This window comes from Notamacropus eugenii, chromosome 3 (genome assembly GCF_028372415.1).
Source record: "Notamacropus eugenii isolate mMacEug1 chromosome 3, mMacEug1.pri_v2, whole genome shotgun sequence".
NCBI classification, from domain to species: Eukaryota; Metazoa; Chordata; class Mammalia; order Diprotodontia; family Macropodidae; genus Notamacropus; species Notamacropus eugenii.
In genome coordinates, this window is record NC_092874.1 from 440,649,766 (window position 1) to 440,663,656 (window position 13,891).

Sequence of the window (13,891 nt, forward strand, 5' to 3'; positions counted from 1 at the left end):
AGACTGGAGACAGAAAAACCTCTGTGTGGTCTGAAAAACTGTGTATTCCCTAAAACTTCAAGGAAAATGGAAAAAAAATGGAAAAAGTTAAGATTTTCATAACTGAAGTCTCACCTTCATCATACTGAGCCTTCTTAGAAATGGATCAAGAGAAATGCATCTGTCAAAAAGGCTGATCCCTCTTCTCCCCAATAGCATAAAGACAAAGATACCATGGAGAGTGGCTCCGTGTGCTGTACAACCGGATGCTGGACTCTGGTTCTGATGTCATTGTGCTCCTTGGCCATGGTATGACAGATGCAGTATTGATCTGGACTACAGAGGTCACAGGGCTGTGCAATTTCCTACACAGAATGGCTCATCCTTTAACAAAATGGTGACTCACCCAACCAGGGCTATTGGGTTTGTGAATCAAGTCTCCAGGATTCTGAGTCATATAAAGAGTCATAAGGAGATGGTTCTAAGCAATTGGAATTTTACAACAATCTTACATAAACAATAATTGATTAGGGACGAGACCTGATGCCCTAAGCTACGTTTACTCATAGATTCAAGAACTTTCCTCTCAAAACTTTATCTAGGATACAGTTTCTATCTGCAGGTAAAGTTACTGTCAGAATTCTTCCATACATTTGGGATCCAGGCTTTCATCAGTTTGCAACTTTCTTCTATCTTTGCAAATGACTATCCCAAGTCACCCAACCTTTGAATATGGTCTTTGAGCATTGCTGTGGCTGAAAATGTTGCCCAGTGGTCAACCTGAAAATGAAACTCCATGGGTTGAACTGGCTGTTTCTCTGACCACATCATGAGGCCTTTATATGAAGCCTTTCTAGCTTAGTGGGACCTGTTAGAGTTGGTACTGCATTGGCTTAACCTTTGAGAAAGCAGAGTTCTCTCCATGCTGCAATGGAGAGAGCCACAATGAAGAAGTGTTGAAATTAGCAAACACTGACTGGGCGTCATCTACGTGCAGGACACATGAAGTGCTATAGGAAAGGAGGAATGGAGATAAATAAGAAATAAAAGAAAGAAATCACACTGTTGATTCAGGTCAAACTTGCATTCCACTGGAATCATCAGATCTTTTTCATGGGAACTATTGCCTAGCATATTTTCCATTCCTCATTTATAAAGTCATAGGGGTTTTTTAACCCAAGGGTAAGACTTTAGATTTGTCCTTATTAAAAATCATCCCGTGATTTTTCTTAATAAGAAGAAAAATAAAAGGTATTATCCCTGCCCTTGAATAAATTAGTCATATCGAGTAGATTCAGTCAAGTTAATAAATATTTATTGAACAGCCTGTTATCACTGTAGGGAGGGGGTGGAATACAAAAGAAAAGTAATAAAAAAAGAAGAGTAAGATACAACTTCTTTCACACAAGGAACAAGCTGTCTTACTGGGAAGGCAAATAATGTACAGATGTGAACCAAGGATCAGGCATTAAGTGAATGGTATTAGCATTCAGTGCTTCAGGGTTGACTTACTTAACAGAGGAAGATCTCTAGGTGGAACTGGAACATGAGATTGACCTGGAAAAAAATTTGGAATGGGAAGAAAGAATGGAGATGACAGAACAGAACAAGTATGCCCTCGCCATCCTGGTCCAGGCCCTTATCCCCATAGCCCTGGTTTCTTGGTGGATCCCCTCCCCTCTAGTTCCTACCTTCTGTATTGGATCTTCCAGACAAAGAGTAAATCATTTTCATTAAGCACTGAGCTGACCAAGTCACTCCCCTGTCCAAAAGTCTTTAGGGGATCTTTATTACCACTAGGACAAAATACAAACCTCTTTCCTAGCATTCAAGGGTATCCACAATCTACCTCCAACACACCTTCCTACCATCATTTCTCATTGGTCCTCTTTAGGTCCTTTATTTCTCCTAAATATAACTTCTGGCTGTTACATAAAATTGAATGCACTTGGGCAACTAGGTGGTGCAGTGGATAGAGCACTGGCTCTGAAGTCAGGAAACTTGAGTTCAAACACAGCCTCAGACACTTATGACCTGTGTGACCCTGGGCAAACCATTTGACCCCTATTTCCTCCAAAAGAGAAAAGAAGGAAATTCTACAGGCCATCTAATGTGTCCCCTCCATTACACAGGGCACAACCATTGCTCAGAATGGACTCCTTCCCCATTTCCTATTAGAATTCTTATCTTCCTTCCAGAAATCAACTGTCTCAGGAATTTCCTTCTTCACATCTCCTTCCCTAATCCACTTCCCCCTTCTAAATGATTCTCCAATTTGTTTCCATTTCTGTTTACTTTATGTTACAACCAAATAAGATGAACTATAGGACCGAATGAGATAATATAGGTAAAGGTCTTTGCACACCTTAACATGCTGTATAAATGCTAACTATTACTATTACCAGTTATTGTTGTACATGTTCTATCCTCTCTCTTTCTAGTAGATGGTGGCCCCCTTGAAAGCAGAGACTGTTTCATTTTTGTCTTTGAATTACTATTGTCTAACACAGTGTACTTACATATAAAAGATACGTAATAAACAATGTTTAACTGAATTTATTGAATTTTGAGTTAGAACAGGGACTTTTTAAATTTGTTGTACATATTATATATATTATAGGAACAGTAACGCATTAGAAATGGAATTGAAGGAAAGTTACAAATATGAATCACAAAAACCCAGCAGCAAATCATGAAATCTCAATGTTGGAAGGGCCCCGAGAGATCATCTAGACAAACTCCTACCAAGAGCATTAACGCCTTTACAACAGCCCTTACAAATGGTCAGCTGCTCTCTGGTTGAGCTCTTCCAGTAATAGAAACTCATCCATTTCATTCCATTTGGGGAAAACTACATGTTAAATGTTCTTCTTTATACTGACCTGAAATTCAATGTCTCAAAAAGGCTTAGTGAAGTCTTAAGATTTAGCATCTTAAGACTTTTTGAGACACTCTATACCAACTAAATGGCACAGTGGATAGAGAGCAGAATTTTGAATCAGCAAGAGCTAAATATCTTGCCTCAGATACTTACAAATTATATATCCCTGGGCAAGCCATTTAACATCTCTAAGCCCCAATTTCTTTATCTGTAAAAGAGGTATAGTAATGACACCTTCCTCCCAGGACTGTTGTGCGTATCAAGTGAGGCAATACTTTTGAAGTATTTTGCAAACCTTAGAGTGCTATATAAATGGTAGCTATTGGGGTTTTTTTTTAATCTAGCAAAACAAAGCCATGTTGAAATATGCATGTCTCATTCTGGATGTTAAGTCCATAACGTCTCTGGCAGGAGGTGGGTGGGCTGATTCATCTTTAGCCCTCTGGACACATGGTTAATCACTGTATTAATCTGATTCCTAAAGTTTTCCAAAGTTGTTTTCTCTATTCTGTGGTTGTCATTGAGTAAAGTGTTCTCCTAGTTCTGCTCCCTTCACTAGGCATCAAATCAGAGAGGTCTTCCCAGTTTCCTCTGAAACCACCCATTTTATCATTCCTTCTGGCACAATAATAGTCTATTACACTCATATATGGGGGGATATAGGGAGTTCAGGGAGGACTAGCACCTCTGGGGTGAGGACTTGTTGAGCCCTTTTCAGGACTACCCACATACCTTTGGTGTTAATCTAATTTACTCAATTCTTACCTGGAGCTCCAAGAATTTAGCATGCACAGTGGCCACATCCCAGGAATACCCTTTTGACAAACAGGTTAAACCAGGTTGAGGTTAACCTAAAGGCCCAAAGCTGTTGGTGAGTTAGGGGGAGGTCTGCCCAAGCATGGAAAGATGTCTTCTCACCATGAAGGTGGATGAAACAGGCACTATGGAGCATTTAGAGTTTGGTCAGACCTCCAAGATACCCAAGTTATCCACTACATTATCCTATGCCATTGCTGGTTGTACTGCCGCTGGACTTTGATGACTCAGGAAGAGACAATGAGGCTGACTATCTTGTGCAGTTCTGCCTCGCTTAAATCTAATTCACACACAAGTCAAGACATCACCCACAATGTCATTGGCCCTCTTTGAAAACAAAAAACAAACAAGAACACATTCATATACCATAATATGGTTAGCCATTCCACAATAGGTGGGCACCTACTTAGTTTTCAATTTCTGACTATTACAGAAAGAGATGCCATAATTATTTTTGAACATATGAATCCCTTTTCTCTTTCTCTGATCCCTTTGGCTTAGTAGGGTCAGGGCTAAGGGGATAGTTTAGTAACTATTGGGTCATAGTTCGAAACTGCTTTCCAGAAAGGCTGGGGCAGTTCACATCTTCACCAACAATGCATTCAATCACCTGTTTTCCTAAAGTTCCTCCAACATTTGTCATTTTTCTCTTTACCTGTCTGATAAGTATAAGGTAGAACCTCAGAATAATTTCAATTTTCATCATTCTAATTATTAGTGATTTGAAGCATCTTTTCATATGGTTATACTTTGGGTTTCTTTTGAAAACTGTTTGTTAATATCTTTTGACTACTTATCTATTGAAATTGTTTCTTAGTCTTATAAATAGGAATCAATTACTTACATATATTGAGATCTCTATCAAAGAAACTGATAAAGATTCCCCCTCCCCCAGGTATCTGTTTCCCTTCTAATTTTAATTGCATTAAATTCATTGGGGGGGGAGAGTTCAATTTTATGTAATTAAGCTTGTCCATTTTATTTTCTGTGATCCTCTCTTCCACTTGCTTAGTCACGAACTCTTCTCTATCCGTAGATCTGAAAGGCAGTTTCTTCCTTGTTCCTCTAATTTGCTTATGATAGCAGGTTTAAATCATCATGCTTCTAACACAAGTCTTGATCAACCACATCTCCTGTAGTCTCCTCTCCCTCTAAATGGAAGACTAGAGGGGGCACACCACACTCCTCCTACTGCCTTCCTTTATGGAAGGTTGGAAACTGGACTTTGGGAGCTCTCTCTACTTTTAAATCTGCTACTTTGTCTAGTTTCAACTCAACAGAATAAGATGTTTCCATGTTGGGTATCTCTCTGATCTCTCCCTCGTTCTTTCCTAGCTCCTTTTGGGTGTTGTCTCCTCCCCATTAGACTATAAGCTCCTTGAGGGTAGGCACCATCTTTCTTTTTATTGCTTCCATCCCCAGCACTTAGCACAATGCCAGACACATCTGTTGTTGCTCAGTCATTCTGTCACATCTGACTCTTCATGAGCCCATGGACAATACTATCCATGAGATTTTCTTGGGAAAGATACTAAAGTGGTTTGCCATTTCTTTCCCCAGTAGATCAGGGCAAATAAAACTTAAGTGATTTACCTAGGGTCACAGAGCTAAGAAGGGTCTAAGGTCGAATTTGAATTCACATCTTACTGACTGTAGGCACAGCACTCTGTCCACTTAGCCACCTAACTGCCTTGCCTGACACATAGTCTGCACTAACCTAGTGTGTAGTGTAGTGCCTTCATCCTTCATTGCTGAAGAAGACCATGCCATCAAAGAAATAATTACATGACTTGCACTTGACTTTGTTATTTGAGTGAGGGCCTCACTTCTCCTCCAGGGCCATCTGAATCCAGTGACCAGATATTCATCAGGATGACTGGAGATGACCTAGGATGAGGCAATTGGGGTGAGCTGACTTGCCCAAGGTCACACAGCTAGTGAGTGTCAAGTATCTGAGGTGAGATCTGAACTCAGGTCCTCCTGACTCCTGCACTGGTTCTCTATCCACTGCACCACCTACCTGCCAGGTTAGATTGGATCATATTAATGTAGGTTTTTTTCCTCCATTCTGTCCTTTTGTATTCTCTTTCCTCCTGTCCCCACCCCTACCTTCAAGAACAAATAAGAAAGTGGCTTTTTAAAGGCCATTTCCCTGATACTCATGATCTTAAAAGTGCCACAGACTATTTCCTTTCACTTGCACCACTTCTCTTTCCCTTTTCCTGCCTCTGGTCCTTCTTTTCCTTTTTATTAATCTTTCATATTCTTCTTTCTGAGGTTCTACCTTGTTCTGCTCATTGCTGTTGCCCTACCTATGCTGCACCCACCCTTGAGCCAATCTCTTCCCTTCCCTCATCCTTTTCTTCTCCTACTTCCCTTTGGAAGTTTATTTCTATACCACAATCTGGGAGGAGGAAATGGTGAGGGGAGAGGGCATGGTTATATATGTAACTCCTCTGTCTGAATTAGATTAAAGTGATGTGCATAGAATGCCTATTCCACCGCGTCCTCCATGATTTCTGTACCACGTGAATCCCCCTTTTTTGTCTTCTCCTGAGATCATTAAAATAAAACAAATCTATCTCCAGGCTCTCCATTTTATTTACCTTTCTCTTTGTCTTTTAAAGGTTTTAGGATTCTTACAAGACATCTGCTTCTAATCTCCCTATTAGCATATAAAGAATACTTCCCTGTATAATCCCTTCCAATTAAATAAATGTTGATACCTTCCTCTGTTTCTTTTGGCTCCAGGGTTTCCATTGCAGAATGTCTATTCAACTCTGATCTTTTAATCAGGAATTCTTAGACATCTTCTATTTTGTTAAAAACTCATTTTTTTCTGCTGCAGTATTATTCTTTATAAGAGAGATATTTGATCAGGTGACCCTTTTATGATCTTGTAGTTTTGATCACTCAGGTAATCTACCAAAAAGTTCTAGTCTGCTCCCTATAAGCAGGTGACTAGTGGATACAATGCTGGGCCTAGAGTTAGGAAAATCTGTCAAATCTGGATTCAGACACTGATTCCTGTGTCACTTAATTTCTGTCTGCCTCACTCCCACAGCTACAAAATAAGGATAATAATAGTACATCCCTCCCAGCGTTGTTGTAAGGATAAAATAAAATGAAACAACGTTTGTAAAGCACTTAGCACAATGCCTGCCATACTTTTGCTGGTGCTGTTCAGTCATTTCAGATTTGTTCTTCATGTCCTCTTGTGGGGTTTTCTTGGCAAAGGTACTGGAGTGGTTTTCTATATTCTTCTCCAACTCATTTTAAAGATGAGGAAACTGAGGCAAACAGGGTTAAGTGAATTGTCCAGGATCACATAGCTAGTAAGTGTCTGAATCCAGACTGAACTCAGTAAAATGAGTTTCCTTGACTCTAGGCCTGGTACTTGTAGTAGCAAGCACCCCAGCACACCCAGCATGGCCTGCTAGCACAGGTTATTTGACCTGCTTTGCCAAAGGAAAGACAACTTTTAAAAGGGTCAACAATCTTACTTTAATTACATTCACAAGTTTAGGGGAAAGGTCAGTACTCTGAATGTGGAAAAAATACAAGCAGAGAAATTAGCACAAAGATCAACAGACTGGTCGACTACTGTCTGAACAAAGTCATATAACCACCTACATATACCACCAGACCAGAAGAACACAAAGCTCTGAGTAGGTGGAGGGGAGGGGGTCTCTTAATAAATGGCTACTCAGAGTCCCATACAGAAAATCAAAAGATTCTTCTCATAAGCGGAACCCCAAAACAAAAGACCAACCTCCCAGCAATGACTTGGCCCCTGACTGTCTCAGAGCCAGTAGGCACAAAACCTACATGACTCAGGACAGTTGTAAATTATCAGAATTCAAAGGAGATCAATCCCTCAGATGCTCACAATTTAACCTGAGTCTAGGAAACTGAACTCCAAAGAGAAAACAACAAAAAAATCCCACTTTACTTGGACTTATAGTACTATATACACTGCAACACCTAGTTATAAGTAACTATATATGTATACATACATATAATTTATAACTATACTTATAAGAACAGTGCTTGTTTTCTTCCCTATAAGCCTTAAAATAATCCTTAAAATATTTTTTAAAATTGTTGAGTCTCTGTAAATAAACAAATCATTAAATAAAGAACAAATTATTATTTAAAAGTCTCCTCCAAGATGAAAAAACAATTCATTCAAATATATGATTTTCCACCATAAAAAATTATCAATATGAGGAATTCGGAGAAACATGGGAAAATTTGAATAAACTGATACAGTCAAGGAAGGAGCACCAAGAAAACAATATGCATAGGAACTACAGCAATAAAAATGAAAGACAACTACATTGAAGTAGAATGCTTAGTAATTATAGTAACCGGTCTTGGTCCGGATAAAAGATGAAAAAATGCACCTCCATCTCTTCATGCGAAAGATGAGGAACCATTAGCATAGAATGATGTACATGTTGTCAAATGCATTCTGAGTCTGTTGGTTTTAACAGTTTTTACTTTTTATTACCAAAAAAAAAAAAAGCAGAATTGAAATACAGGGAAGGATAAATCTAAAAATTACTGTCTTTTAATAAAAATCAGACGAAACTCAGTAAGTTATATGTTTATAGTTTCATTGGGAATTGCTATAGATATTTAGAAGAATTTTTTCATGTTAGTAATTGGATCCTCCTACCACAGAGAGGGTGGGTGGAAGGAAGCTTGTACAGAATCCATGTGCTAAGATCAAATTCTATGAAGTTCCCAGGTGTTTTGGCAGATCTAGCCCTCACCAATGCCAAAGAGGTCTGCCTTTGCCCAGCTGCATTCTCTATTTATACTGAGCCCTCCTGACAATGCTATATGCTTGGTAGCAGCTTTACTTCCTAATTGTCTACAGTTAGTCATTATATCTCAGCTGCAAGAGTTGAAGATGCCAATAAACCAGTACACCAACAGGCTTTTTTAATTTTGCAGAGGCTTAAAGCAAGAAGGTAATTTCTAGACTAAAGTTGCTGCCTGAACTCATTTGGGCCAAAGGGCTCTGAGTTGGAGATATTTCTACCCTAGCTTCCTCTTGAATGCCCATCAGCCACAGAAACACCAGCAGGTAGAAGGTGTTTGTCTGGACAATGTCCCACTCTCACGAAACAGTTCTGATGAAAAAGAGATGTACTCACATTGTGCTACTTGTTACAGTGGTAATGAGTTTGGGGATCCAAGTTCTATAGAGGATTTAGAGTTTTGCTGCCATGAGATAAATGTTCTTCCTTACCAAGACCACACCCATGAGTTTTTGAAGAATTTAATCCAGGACAAAATTTGATTTTACATCTATTCCACTTGAAACAAATAAATCTACCACCATCTCCCTTTCTATCTCTGTCCTAAAATTATTTATAAATCAACAAGCATTTATTAAGCACTTACTGTGTGCCAGGCACTATGCTAGTGCAAAATAATTTGCTTTTCAGGCTAAAATTTAGGAAGGTAGAGCAGTAAAAGGAAAATTAAGACCTGATTTTCCACAAGCAATTTTTTAAATCTCTCCTGCATTCTAAAAAGCAGCAGATTTGAAACTCATCTAGACCTTACCTATCTCATACAATCCCTGCCCCCACTCCTTTCAGAAGAGGAAATTAAATTAGTCTGCTAGTTTACTTTAGCCTCTGTGCTATTGGTTCTTAGATGCACACAACCCCTTTCTCTGATATTTTATGGAGTTTATGGTAGATGATTTATTAGTACAATCACATATAGCTTAGAGCCCCCAGTTAGGAAAATTTTCTAACATTCAGGCAGAGGTTTGACTCTTTCCTAATGTAAAATTTTGTTTCTCTAGCTAGCCCATGACCCGTTTCTGTTAAGATAAAAACTAGGATACAAGAAACATTTAAGTTCAAAGAAGAGGATAGAGTAGATTGCCATGTTATTATCATATAGACAATGACCCTGGGACTTAAAAGATGGATTTGTAAAACATGATACATAATTAAAACTGGTTATATATACTGACCAGTGCTATGGAAACCCCAGTTAGACTTTCACTTCTCAATGCATGCAATCACACTTTACTAATCAATGTATACAAACATTACCCCTCTAGAAACAAACCACCAGTCTGATTCCTAGAGATCTCAGTAAGTATGCTTCATAAGTGCTCATATAAGGTTTCCTCTCTATCCAGCAGGAAGTCATACATCTTGGTCTCCTTCTAAGGCAATATTCCAATAAGTCTCAGTTAACCAGCACTGCTGGGCTACATCATAAGACATGGGAGATAGAAATGCCTTACATGGAAGATTCTAGGCATAGAAGATTACAGAAAAGGAAGGGAGTTCCAGGCAGAAGTAGCATATCTAGAACAGAGACAGTCTCAGAAGAAAGACCACATACACCAAAGCACAGATTTTTCCAAACTGTCTTATGGTAGTAATGTCCTTCTCTATGGCGAAATAGAATATTATTCCAGATAAAACTCTCAGTTTTATCTGGTTCTGAAAGCGTTTACTCCTTTTCACTTTGGACTTCCAGGAACACTTTCCTTCCACTATCCATTAATTCAATTCAACAAAGATTTATGAATTGCTTACTATGTGTCAGGCCCGGTACTAAGTGCTGAAGATACAATGAGAGGCAAAACTTAGTCCCAGTCCTGAAGGAACTTACAATGTAATATGTATCTTGTATCCACATATATGTGTGTGTATATATATATATATTTTCTTCCCCATTTGAATGTAAACTCCTTCAAGGCAGAGATTACTTTTGCCTTTCTATGTAACCCCTGCATTTAATCAGGGTGTAATAAGGTGTTGATTCATTGATTTTCCAGACTATTTTTAAATACCTCTTCTGCCTCCTTATCTTCTCTCCTAGGGCAGCTAGGTGGTACAGTGGATAGAGCACCAGTGCAGGAGTCAGGAGGACCTGAATTCAAATCTCACCTCAGACACTTGACACTCACTAGCTGTGTGACCTTGGCCAAGTCACAACCCCAATTGCCTCATCCTGGGTCATCTCTAGTCATCCTGATGAATATCCGGTCACTGGATTCAGATGGCTCTGGAGGAGAAGTGAGGCTGGTGACCTGCACAGCCCTTCCTCACTCAAAACAAAGGCAAATGTAAGTCATGTCATCATTTCTCTGATGGTATAGTCTTCTTCGGCAACGAAGGATGAACACACATCTTTTCTCCTCAACTCTTCTTCTTCTGTACACTCTGGACCTTTTCATGAGAATGTACTGTAGAGATAAGACTGAGTAAATACAGGACCTAACCCTTGCAGTTCTCAGTAGGTTCTTGGTAAGTGATAACTTTACCCATGGAAAGAATGCCCCAATCAAACAAACCATGGATGCTTGGAGTCATGCTGACCAGGCAACTAGAGTTGTCAGTGCTTCAGGTCCCAAACATCACAGGACCACTTTATACTATGTAAGAATTAAGGGACCAGGAAAAATCCTCAAAAAGGCTTTCAAAAGAAGCTATGGAGAAGCCCAAAGCACATAAAGGAAGTCACTTCATTATGGATGTCAGTGATGTCAATACTCTTGTGATGGGACAGATTACATCCAATCCATGTCTTTTCTTCCTGTGGAATTCTTGCCTACACCTTCAGTGAAATGCTCCATAAGAATTAAGCAGGAGAAGCAAAAAAAAAAAAAAAAATCAGAGGAAATCCCAAAAATGACACAGAGTATACAATATTCCTTTGAGACACATTACTTAATTTTTCTTACTGCCACCCTGATTTCTCTCACGGTGAGCATGGGCCAGTGTATATTTCTAGCAAAATTGTTGTAAGGAATAGTTAACACTAAAGATGAAGAAAGCTGGCCAGAGGGCCTAGAGTAGTAATGAAGATTCTTTTTCTCCCCAAATTATTTTACATTTTATAAGATTGGACTCAAGAAAGAAAAGGCTCATTACATCTTTATTTTCTGTGAGGCATTTCAGTTCAACTAATTATCATTAGTGTTTAACTGGAAATTCAATATATTATGCAAATATCTCCCTTTATGTACTACCAGGGTCAAGACATTTCCAAAATGCAGTGAGAGTTAAAAGGGCTAAGTGGCATCCAGAGAAGTTCAGAAGTTGTAAAGCACTGACAGAAATCCCCCATCCCACATACAGTGGAATAAATCTCACAGATAGCAAAGTTCCTTGCCCCCAACCATTTCCTCGGAGTGCTGAGGCATTAAAGTAAGTGCATTATCAGTCCCATTGTTCTTAATAACATGGCTCCATAATTAGCCACCACTTCCTCAAAAGCAGCATAACTTTTTCCAACATCTCTTTGAAATGACCAAAGTAGAGCACATTTCAGAGTTCCAATTGGGGGAGAGATGGACAAGGGGTTACAGAGAAGGAAAATAAGATGATAATATCATTAACTTGGAGCTGGAAAGAACCTCAGAGGTCACTTAGTTCAAGCCCTTCAATTAATAATTGAGGAACAAAGGCCCATAGAGATGAAGTGAGCTTGTCCAAGGGCACCCAGGTATAAGTGGCAGAGCCAGGTCAGGAACCAAAGTCTTCTGACTCCAAAAGGCACTCCTTCCACTAAGTCTAGGGCTCCCTCTAGGTTTAGCATTCAAGGGAATCAGAGATGACAGAGTATCTTGGACACTCTCTATTCTAACAAATATCAATGAATAACACCATCACTAGGTAGCATACTCTAATGCATGATTCTTATTGGAAGTCCACAAAGTGACAGTTAGGTGACATATTGGGTAGAGCATTAGACCTGAAGTCAGGAAGATCTGAGTTCAAATCCACCCTCAGACAAGGGAGAGAGAGAGAGAATAAAATTTCCTAGATGTACGCTCTAGAGAACTACTTGGCACAAAGTCAAGTGCCCTTCAACTGAGAAATTACTAAGCAAATCATGGTATGTGATACACTGGAATATCATTATAAGAAATTATTAATATAAAGAATTCAGAGGAGCACAGGATGACATCAACTGTTGCACAATGAAGTCATCAGAACTAAGAAGAAAATATAAAATGACAACAATATAAACAGAAGGAATAAAAAAATGAAACTCAACTCTGTAATTATAATAACCAATCATGACTCTGCCAGAGAGCTGAGCAAACGTAGTGCCCGCCCTCCTTTGCAGAGACAGGAGACAAGGACAGTGGAATGCTGCATCTGCTATCAGACGCAGTGGATGTGTTGGCTGGGTTTACTCACCTGCTTTTTTTCTTTTTCTTCGTCGTGAGAAAGTAACAATTCTTTGTTATAAGACCTAGCTAGCTTTGGGAAAGGGACGTATTCAGAAATCAAAGGAATGTAAAAATAAAATGTGTATGTAACGGGGGACAGGCAATAAGCACCCATGATTCTGAGGGGCATGCACAGCATACTCTGCTGGAGGCAACTGCCACCAAAGTCCCTTGGTGAGCCTGAGTCTGCTTCTGGGCATGCCCATAAAGAAGCCTGACCCTCTATAGTAGAGAATGCAAAAGTATTCTGACTGTTTTCTGTTTGCTGGCTGTGTGCTGAAGAAGGACCTTTTGATCCACTGCTGAGCTAGAAAAGAGTATATATTCAAAATGCTCTAATTGATCAGACACCCTGTCTTGGTTCATAATCAACAAACATTTATTAAGTGCTAGCTGTGTTCCAGGCACTAAGAGATACAAAAGAAGACAAAAACAAATTTTTTAAAAAAGTAGAGCCCTTGCTTTCAAGGAGTTTATATTCTAATAGGAGAAAAACATGTAAATATCTAGGTACATACAAGATAAACAAAGAAGATGAAAGGTGATCTCAGAGAAAAAGGGATTAGCAGGTTGCAGGGTTGGGGAACCACATGCAGCCCTCTAGATGCTCAAGTATGGCCCTCTGACTGAATCCAAACTTCAAGGGCCACACTTGAGGACCCAGAGGGCCACATGGTCGACAGGCTATAGGTTCCCCACCCCTGATAGGAGAAACCAAGAAAAGTCTCCTGTAGAAGGTGGAATTTGAGCTGAGTCTTGAAGGAAGTCAGGTGGAGTGTTGAGAATAGATCAATCCGGGAGAGGGAACAGCCAATGAGATGGGAGACAGGGCACCATTTTTAAAGAATTACAAGTTGGTCAATGTAGCTGGGCCATGGAATGCATGAAGGGGAGGAAGGGGCTGGGAGGTAGGAATAAGCATGTCTAAATGTGCCAGTATTGTGCTAAGTTACAAATATCTAATTTGAATACGATATAAAAAGGAAAGC